The sequence below is a fragment of the Neovison vison genome, chromosome 12 (genome assembly GCF_020171115.1).
Source record: "Neovison vison isolate M4711 chromosome 12, ASM_NN_V1, whole genome shotgun sequence".
NCBI classification, from domain to species: domain Eukaryota; kingdom Metazoa; phylum Chordata; class Mammalia; order Carnivora; family Mustelidae; genus Neogale; species Neogale vison.
Window position 1 is genome coordinate 7,402,446 of NC_058102.1, and position 8,723 is coordinate 7,411,168.

The window sequence follows — 8,723 nt, forward strand, 5'->3', positions numbered from 1 at the left end:
GGCACTGAGCAGTCTTTCACCTTAAGGTGGGTAGCTGGGGCTTAGTACCTGGAGTCCCGCCTCAGTCCATACGGGTTTGTCCATCCATAGAAGCGCCCCTGCGCCCACCTTGTATCGTCCCATGGGGCATGGACGTGCCAGCTCCCCGTGGACAGCTGGGCAGTTCATGCCCAGGAGCGGCCCACAAGTCCTGGGGGTCAGGGAGCGTGGAAGGATCTCTTCCTCTGGGTGCTGAGGGTCTGGAGCTGGGCGTGTTGCAGCTGTCCTGCCTCCTCTTACCCTTTACCGAGCCTTTGGGCTGTAGCGCCCCCAACCCCTGCACTGCTCCATCGATGGTCCTGGCTAAGCCAGACACTGTCTGGATTTTGCCACAAGCCTCACCGGCTGCACGGTCAGGAACCCCCGGGTCTGGCTAGCAAGGTCATGTCACAGGGTTGAGCTTGGCTAGGAAGCAACCATGGGGTGTCTGGCCATAGGGCCTGGAGTGGAGGGCACCTCCCTTGGGGTCCTTCCTTCCCTTTGCCTCATGTGGTGGAAGGACAGCTCCGCAGACCCTCCTTACCACCTACCTGAGCCAGCAGGCCCGCCTGGGGAGCCCGTGCCTCCCACTGAGTTCAAGAGGTCCCTCCAAGCTTTCTAAGGGGCAGCATTTCCTTATTGGCTGTGGACCACTCAGGCAACAGGCACTGTCTCTCTTGGCTGGGTGGTGGCAGAGATAGCCATGCCTTGCCCCCTTACCTCCTGCTCCGTGAGGTGATACGGCAGAGGCGGGTAGACTTCCGACCAACCCCAACCCCCACCCCTTCGCCAGGCCCTGTTTTGAGTTCTGGGCCACAGGCACAACTTTTGGGGGGCTCCCAGTCTGGCACGTGAGACGAACAGTCATGGCCCAGTGTAAGGGATGGTGGGCAGTGAGGTCAGGGAAGTCTTCAAGAGTTGGGGTGCATGGGGTGCCCAGGTGGCTTAGTTGAGCCTCCGACTCTTGATTTCAGCTCAGGTCATGATCTCAGGGTCGTGAGCTCAAGCCCCATGGCCCTCTGCACTCAGCAGGGAGTCGCCTGAGGTTCCCTTTCCTTGTCCTCTGCCCCTCCCCCTGCTCCTGCGCACGTGCTTGCTCTCAAATAGATTTTTTTTTTTTCAGAGAGAGATCACAAGTAGGCAGAGGGGCAGGCAGAGAGAGAGGGAGAAACAAACTCCCCACTCAGTAGGGAGCCTGATACGGGGCTCCATCCCAGGAGCCTGAGATCATGATCCGAGCTGAAGGCAGAGGCTTAACCCACTGAGCCACCCAGGAGCCCCTCAGATAGATCTTAGATGGGATGCGAGAGCTGAGTCTGGAGACTCCGGTGGAACTTCTCACAGGTGATCATTTAACGGATGGAGAAACAGCTTCATGGCTAGTTCTCCAGCCTGGCGCTCCCTTCCAGGGTGCCTGGTGCTGGCCCTGCGGCCTCCGAGGTTAGGAAGGCACAAGCGTCATTTCAGACGGAGAAGTGCACCACGGGTCTCACCAAACCTTGCAGGAGGCTGGTGCTGCCTGGCTGCTCGGACCCACACCCCACGGAGGGTCTGTTGGTCTCAGGTACAGGCCCCAGCCCCTACCCAATCCCTCAGACCAGCTCAGGGTTCAAGACTCCTGACAGCCGCAGGTGCAGGGGAGGGCCTGAGGCTCAGCCTCTAACTCGGCCGCCTATTGAGAGCTGTGTAGCCTTTGGAAGTTCCCCTCACTCAGCGCTTCCAAGACCTACAGGCAACCCTGAGATGACACAGGCCTCGGGACCCTGAGCGCTGCGACGTGAGATCTGCAAGATCAGGGATGTCTCGGCCAAGATGGCACGTAACCCGCGAGTACGAAAGGCCTGCTCAGCCCGAGGCTGTTCTCACTAAAGGGAGCCCAACTGTGGGCTTGGGCCTAAAGCAGCAATAATTTCATTCTTTTTTTTTTTTTTTTAAGATTTTTATTTATTTATTTATTTGACAGAGTGAGAGATCACAAGTAAGCAGAGAGGCAGGCAGAGAGAGGAGGAAGCAGGCTCCTGGCCGAGCAGAGATCCCGATGCGAGGCTCGATCCCAGGACCCTGGGATCATGACCCAAGCAGAAGGCAGAGGCTTTAACCCCCTGAGCCACCCAGGCGCCCCAATAATTCCATTCTGAAGCTCGACTAGAAAGTCCCCAGGAAGCACGGCCAGAGGTGCTCCCAGGCAGCACTTCCCGATCACAAGAACCTAGAAACGACTCAGGCCAAAAATGCATCAACTCTGGCTACGCACGTGCCGTGGGTGAATCAGGAAGGTCGCTGAGTGAAGAAAATCGGTACATACCACGGGTTCAAAAGCTCCTGTGTGTAGGCATGTGCGTGTGTGTGCTGAGCCCAGCGCTCAAGATAGCAGTTTGTCTGGGGAAGGCAGGGGACAGGACGGGGTGGAGGGACAGTTACACACGGTCATCCCCCAAACATCCAAAATGATCCATATTTATTCATCTAAGACCCATATTTTTTTTAAAGGAGGGAGGTAAGAGCATTTTTTTTTTTTTTGATGTCATAAAAGCACAAGGCATAAGGACATTTGCCTCTGTCAAGATAGAAAGTGAAAAACAATGACCAAAAACAAGAACTGGCAGGGCGCCTGGGTGGCTCAGTGGGTTAAAGCCTCTGCTTTCGGCTCAGGTCATGATCCCAGAATCCTGGGATCGAGACCCACACCAGGCTCTCTGCTCAGCGGGGAGCCTGCTTTCCTTCCTCTCTCTCTGCCTGCCTCTCTGCCTACTTGTGATCTCTGTCTGTCAAATAAATTAAAAAAAAAAAAAAAAAAAGAACTGGCAAGGTCAGAAAACACTGGACTCCGTCTGTCATGTGAGGGCTCGTGTTGAGAATCGTACATCCAGCTGAAAACTGGGCAAAGGATAGGAACAGGCAGTTCACCAAGGATGCAACCTGAAAAGCAAAAAAGATGCTCCCCTTCACTGGAAATCAAGGAAATGCAAAATAAAACCACAGAGATGCCGTTTCAGACCAGACTGGCAGATGGCACTAGAGGAGACTCCAGGAAAGAGCAGAGTCGCTGACATTCCGCATGTTGCCGGAGGGATATCAGACTAATAAAACCGTGTCGGGGAGCGATCTGGCGGGGACTCGGTGAAGACAAGTGTAGCCTGTGATCCCAAATTCCATTTCTAAGGATCTTAGAGAAGCCCTTGTTCATGGGCACAAGGTGACAAGTTAAAAGGGCAGTTTCATGAGAGATTCCAGAAAATTAGTAACCTCAGTGTCCACCAGGGAAAAAAATAGTTGATGACGGTATGTGAGGTGTGCAGCGAGAGAACGTGATGCAGTTACGGGGCGCCTGGCTGGCTCAGTCGGGAGGGCATGTGACTTGTTTTTTCTTTTAAGATTTCTTTGACACAGAGAGAAATCACAAGTAGGCAGAGAGGCAGGCAGAAAGAGAGAGAGGGGAGGAAGCAGGCTCCCTGCGGAGCAGAAAGCCCGATGTGGGGCTCGATCCCAGGACCCTGGGATCACGACCGGAGCCGAAGGCAGAGGCTTTAACCCACTGAGGCACCCAGGCGCCCCGAGCATGCGACTCTTGATCTCAGGGTTGTGAGTTCGACCCCCACATTGGGTGTAGAGATTAAATAAAAACTTAAAAAAAATTTTTTTAAAGATTTTATTCATTTATTTGAGAGGAGGGAAAGAGAAAAGGAGCAGGGGAGAGGGAGAAGCAGACTCCATGCTAAGGGGTGGGGGGCCTGATGTGGGACTTGATCCCAGGACCTGCAGATCATGAGCCAAAGGCAGAAGCTTAACAGACTGAACCACCCAGACGCCCCTAAAAAAAACAAAATTTTTTTTTAATGCAGCAGTTAAAGTGTATAATACAAGAGATGCAGGAACTGTCTCCATTCATGTGAATAAACCTTAAAAATGTTGGGTGAAAAAAACAAGTTTGCAAAACAGTATGTATTGTCATACATGTAGTTTAAAAATTTTAATGACACGTTACAGTGAAGTTATATTGCCTCAGGAAAGTGGTTGCCTCTGGGGGGAGAGTGAGGGAAGAGAAGGAGACAAGGTGGAGAAAAGGGGGCTTCCAACTGCCTGCGCTCCCACTTCCAGTGTGTGTGCACCCAAGAAGGGAAAGCGGGGACCCCAGCCCGGAACCTGTAGGCCCGCAAACACAGCAGCATTACAAGAGTCAAGAGATTGACGCAGCCTAGTGTCCATTAACGGGGACAGATGAAATGTGATCACTACACAGGGGGGTGCAGTCGGTTGAGCATCCAGCTCTTGATTTCAGCTCAGATCTGATCTCAGGGTCATGAGATCGAGCCCTGTGTCAGGCTCCACGTTCAGTAGGGAGTCTGCTTGGGTTTCTCTCTCCTTCTTCCTCTCTTCTACCCCCTGCTTTCTCTCTCTTGTTAAAATAAATATATATCTTCAAAAATACACACAGTGGAGTACTGTTCACTCATAAAAAAGTGAACTTCGGACACAGGCCACGGCAGGGATGAGCCTTGAAGCAAGGTGCTCAGTGAAGGAAGCCAAACAGGAAAGGACGAGTGACACGTGATTGCACTGATAAGGAGTAGCCCAGAGAGGCTACTAGGGGCTGAAGACAAAGGAGAGTTACTATCTCTTGGGTGTAAAGTTTTTCTGTTTGGGATGACGAAAAGTGTCTGGAAAGGGGTAGTGGTAACGGTCCGCACAGCATTCTGAATGCAGGTAATGCCACTAAATTGTGCAGTTACAGAGTTAAAATTGTAAATTTTATGTAATGTACATTTTACCACAATTTTAAAAATCCTAAATGTAAAAGACAAAACTACTGATCTTTAAGGAGTTTGCGTAGGTGAGTATCTTGAAGACCTTGGGAGTAAAAAAAATTAATACATTAACCTGCATTTAGCCTCCTTGGTTTGCCACTGCAGGATATTCACACAATGGATACTGTGTAGCCGTGAGAACAGGACTTTGTTTACCATAAGGCATCATGGGGAGGGGGGTGCGTGTGGGTGGCAGAGCCAGTAAAGCGTCCAACTCTTGGTGTCTGCACAGGTCATGAGCTCAGGGTCCGGGGATCGAGCCCCACATCCGGCTCCCTGCTCAGTGGGAAGCCAGCTTCTCCCTCTCCCACTGTCCCCTGCTTGTGTTCCCCTCTCGCGTACGGTATCTCTGTCAAATAAATAAAATCCTTAAAAAAATAAAATCATGTGATGTTATTATACTAGGTTAGCAAAAGTGCAAGACAGGATAGCAAGCACTGGTGAGAGTGTGAAGCCACGGCCCTCCTAAACGGCTGGCGAAAGTGTAAATTGGTGCAAACCCTCGGACAAACTGTTGGGCAATATCCACTGAAGCCGAAAATAAGCGCATCCTATGGCCAACAGTTCCACCCGTCCGTCTGTCCCGACAGCGATGGGCTGCGCTGTGTGTTCTCCGAAAGACGTGCAATGGGGGCACCTGGGCGGCTCAGTCGGTTCAATGTCTGCTTCGGCTCAGACCATGACCTCAGGGTTCTGGGATCCAGCCCCACTTCAGACTCCCTGCTCCGAGGGGAGCCCGCTTCTCCCTCTCCCTCTGCCCCTCACCCTGCTCGCGCACGCTCACTCACTCTCCTGCGCTTGCTCTCTCAAATAAAATCTTTTTTTTTTTTTTTAAGATTTTATTTATTTATTTGACAGACAGAGATCACAAGTAGACGGAGAGGCAGGCAGAGGGAGAGGAGGAAGCAGGCTCCCTGCTGAGCAGAGAGCCCGACGCAGGACTCGATCCCAGGACCCTGAGATCATGACCTGAGCCGAAGGCAGTGGCTTAACCCACTGAGCCACCCAGGCACCCTCAAATAAAATCTTAAAAAAAAAAAGCAAAAACGAAAACGTGCAAACATTGCAAGCAGCCCTCCTCCTAACAGCCCCAGCCTGGAAACAGCCCAAACGTCCGTCAAGAGTGGAATGGATTCACTGCACCACGTGGTACCAAGAAGGCGGAGGTGAGAGCGGTCGGCCCGAGCAGGGAGGAATATTTTAGCACCAGCGTTGTTTAGAATCACCAGCATGTGATGACAATGAAAAGCAAACCAACTGTGTCCCATTGCATTTAAATTCCCTGCCGATCGCACACCCCCTCGTTCCCTGCATCTGGGGCAGATGGCTCCCCTGCCTCCCCCCCATGCCACTCTTGTGGAATACTTATGGAAGGGAGTGCTGAAATGCTATATGAAAATTAAACAAATCTTTTAAATTTTTAAAATAAACATCACAGATGAATGCTGAATGGAAAAAAACCAAAGAGTATACACACTGCGATGTCGTGGACACGAAAATTGGCCGAGTCTGTGGCATGGCACTATTTCTGGTCAAAACAAAAAAAATCCAAGCAAACTGAATGCAAATCCACCAGAAATATGGATCTGAACAGTCACAGATGTATAAAAGTTTGCTATGGTTTACATAAACTTTGCATTAAAAAAAAGAAATTTTTTTTTTTTTTTGGTTTAAGTAGGGTCCTTGCCCAGCATGGAGCCCAATGTGGGGCTTGAACTCATGACCCTGAGATCGTGATCTGAGCTAAGAGTCAGAGGTTTAACTGACTGAGCCACCCAGGTCCTCCTGTTGCATTTTTTTCTATTTTTTAAAAATTTATTTGACAGGGCGCCTGGGTGGCTCAGTGGGTTAAGCCGCTGCCTTCGGCTCAGGTCATGATCTCAGGGTCCTGGGATCGAGTCCCGCATCGGGCTCTCTGCTGGGCAGGGAGCCTGCTTCCTCCTCTCTCTCTGCCTGCCTCTCCGTCTACTTGTGATTTCTCTCTGTCAAATAAATAAATAAAATCTTTAAAAAAAAAATTTATTTGACAGAGAGGCAAGCAGAGAGAGGGAGGGAAGCCAGCCCCCTGCCAAGACCCCAATGTGGGGCTTGATCCCAGGACCCTGAGCCACACAGGCGCCCCAGAGTCCACCATTCTTGAGCACCTATTATGCTCCCGCTGCCCACTGGACCCCCACAGCACCCCCGTGAGCTGGTTACCAATACTGGTTTTTCACAGCGTAGGGAATGAAGGCTCGGTGAAGGGCAGCCCCACCGGACAGCCCACAGCTGGGAGGGAGCCGAGGTGTGGGACCCACGGGCTGCCCGGGCACGCCCCTCCCTGCCAGCCGGCCCAGCACCTGGCTGTCCGAGCCGGGCTCTCAGGTCTGGCCCACGATCCTGAGCCCTGAGCCGGCTCCGGGCAGGAGGCCCTGTAACTCCAGCCGCCTCTCCCACCACTGCCCGCCCCTCCTTCACCTCGGCCTCAGGCTGGGCTGCCCACAATGCCTCCCATTCAGCCCCGTCCCCGCTGCCAGGCCTGCGGGCCCGACAGGGGGGCTCCCGCGGCATCCAGGCTGGACTGGCAGTGCGAGGCGAGGCGGCATGGAGGCGTGAGTCTTTGGGCCCTGGGGGGCATCGGAGGTGTCTAGAGAAACTGAGGGGCTGCAGGCAAGCCCCTGGCCCTCCCTGGCCCTCTGCCAAATTCGGGGAACAGGGGCTCTGGGATCTGCTGAGGGAGAGATTGTCCAGGGTGTCCCCGAATTGGTTTCTGAGGAAGGGGGTGAATGGGAGGGGGGCTGCTGCCGCCAGCCGCCGTGGGCGCGTCTTTCGGGGCTTGTCTGAGAGCTCAGCGGGCCTCTGAACCCGGACACTTGCCCTGAGGGAGCTGTTCCCACAGGGCCCCCCTTTCCCAGTCCACCCTGAGCCTCGGGAGGATGCCAGCAGCCCCGGCCTTGAAGGGGCCTGGGACCTCAAGGAGACAACACAGATGGTGACAAGCAGAGGGGAGGCTGAGGGTTGGGCCTAGCGCAGGGCTAGCGAGGGCTGCCCAGGGGACGCTACGCGGGCTGAGAACGGCAGGAGGAGCGGGGGGACTTAGCTGTCACAGGCGGCGAGGAGGAAGCTGTGTCGTGGGAGCCAGGGGCGACCCTGGAGAATCTGGGCACATTCCAGGTGGCATCAAGAGTCAGGACTTGCCACCAAAGGCCGCGGGGAGATGCTGGAAGGTTTTCAGCTGGCGGTGTCAGAAGCCCGTCTGTATCGTGGAACGTTCCCTTCGGTTGGTGGTGGTGGGCAGTGTGGGGGAGCCAGGAAAGCCCTGGTGGCAGCCGTCACCCCTGAGGCAACAGGCCGCGGTTGTGGTTGTGAGGGGAAGGGCTCCCACTGGCTGATCTGATGGATGCCTAAGTTGGGGGAAGACGGACGGGAAGGGGATGGAGCTACCCGAAGCACAGCCCAAGCCCATCCCCTCAGCAACCTGCATCCCAGTCCAGGCTGGTGGGTGGACGAAAGGGGAATAAACCGAGGCCCAAGCCTCCTACTCACCTGCCAGTGTGGCTAGACCAGCCAGGACGTCCCCTCGAGCCGCTCGGCCCCCACAATACCCGCTCCCCCGAGACTTGCCTTATACACTCGGGCCCAGCCTGGGTCCCCTTCTGGCCACAGGCCATCTTCTCACAGTAGGTGCCTCTATGCTCCCTGCCACCGGGCCTGGGGCACTGGCTGCTTCTCTCTCTGCCATTGGGGGGTCCGGGAGCCTCACCACAGCCTGGGCACAACCTTTGAGCCGTCAGGTCACCCTTACATTCAGCACGGCCTCCCTGAGCCGAGGGGCAGGTAGCCAAAGAGACTCGCCAGGTCGCCTATCTGAGCCTCAGTTTCCCCTAGTGTTAAACAAGGCTGACAATAGAAACTTTGCTG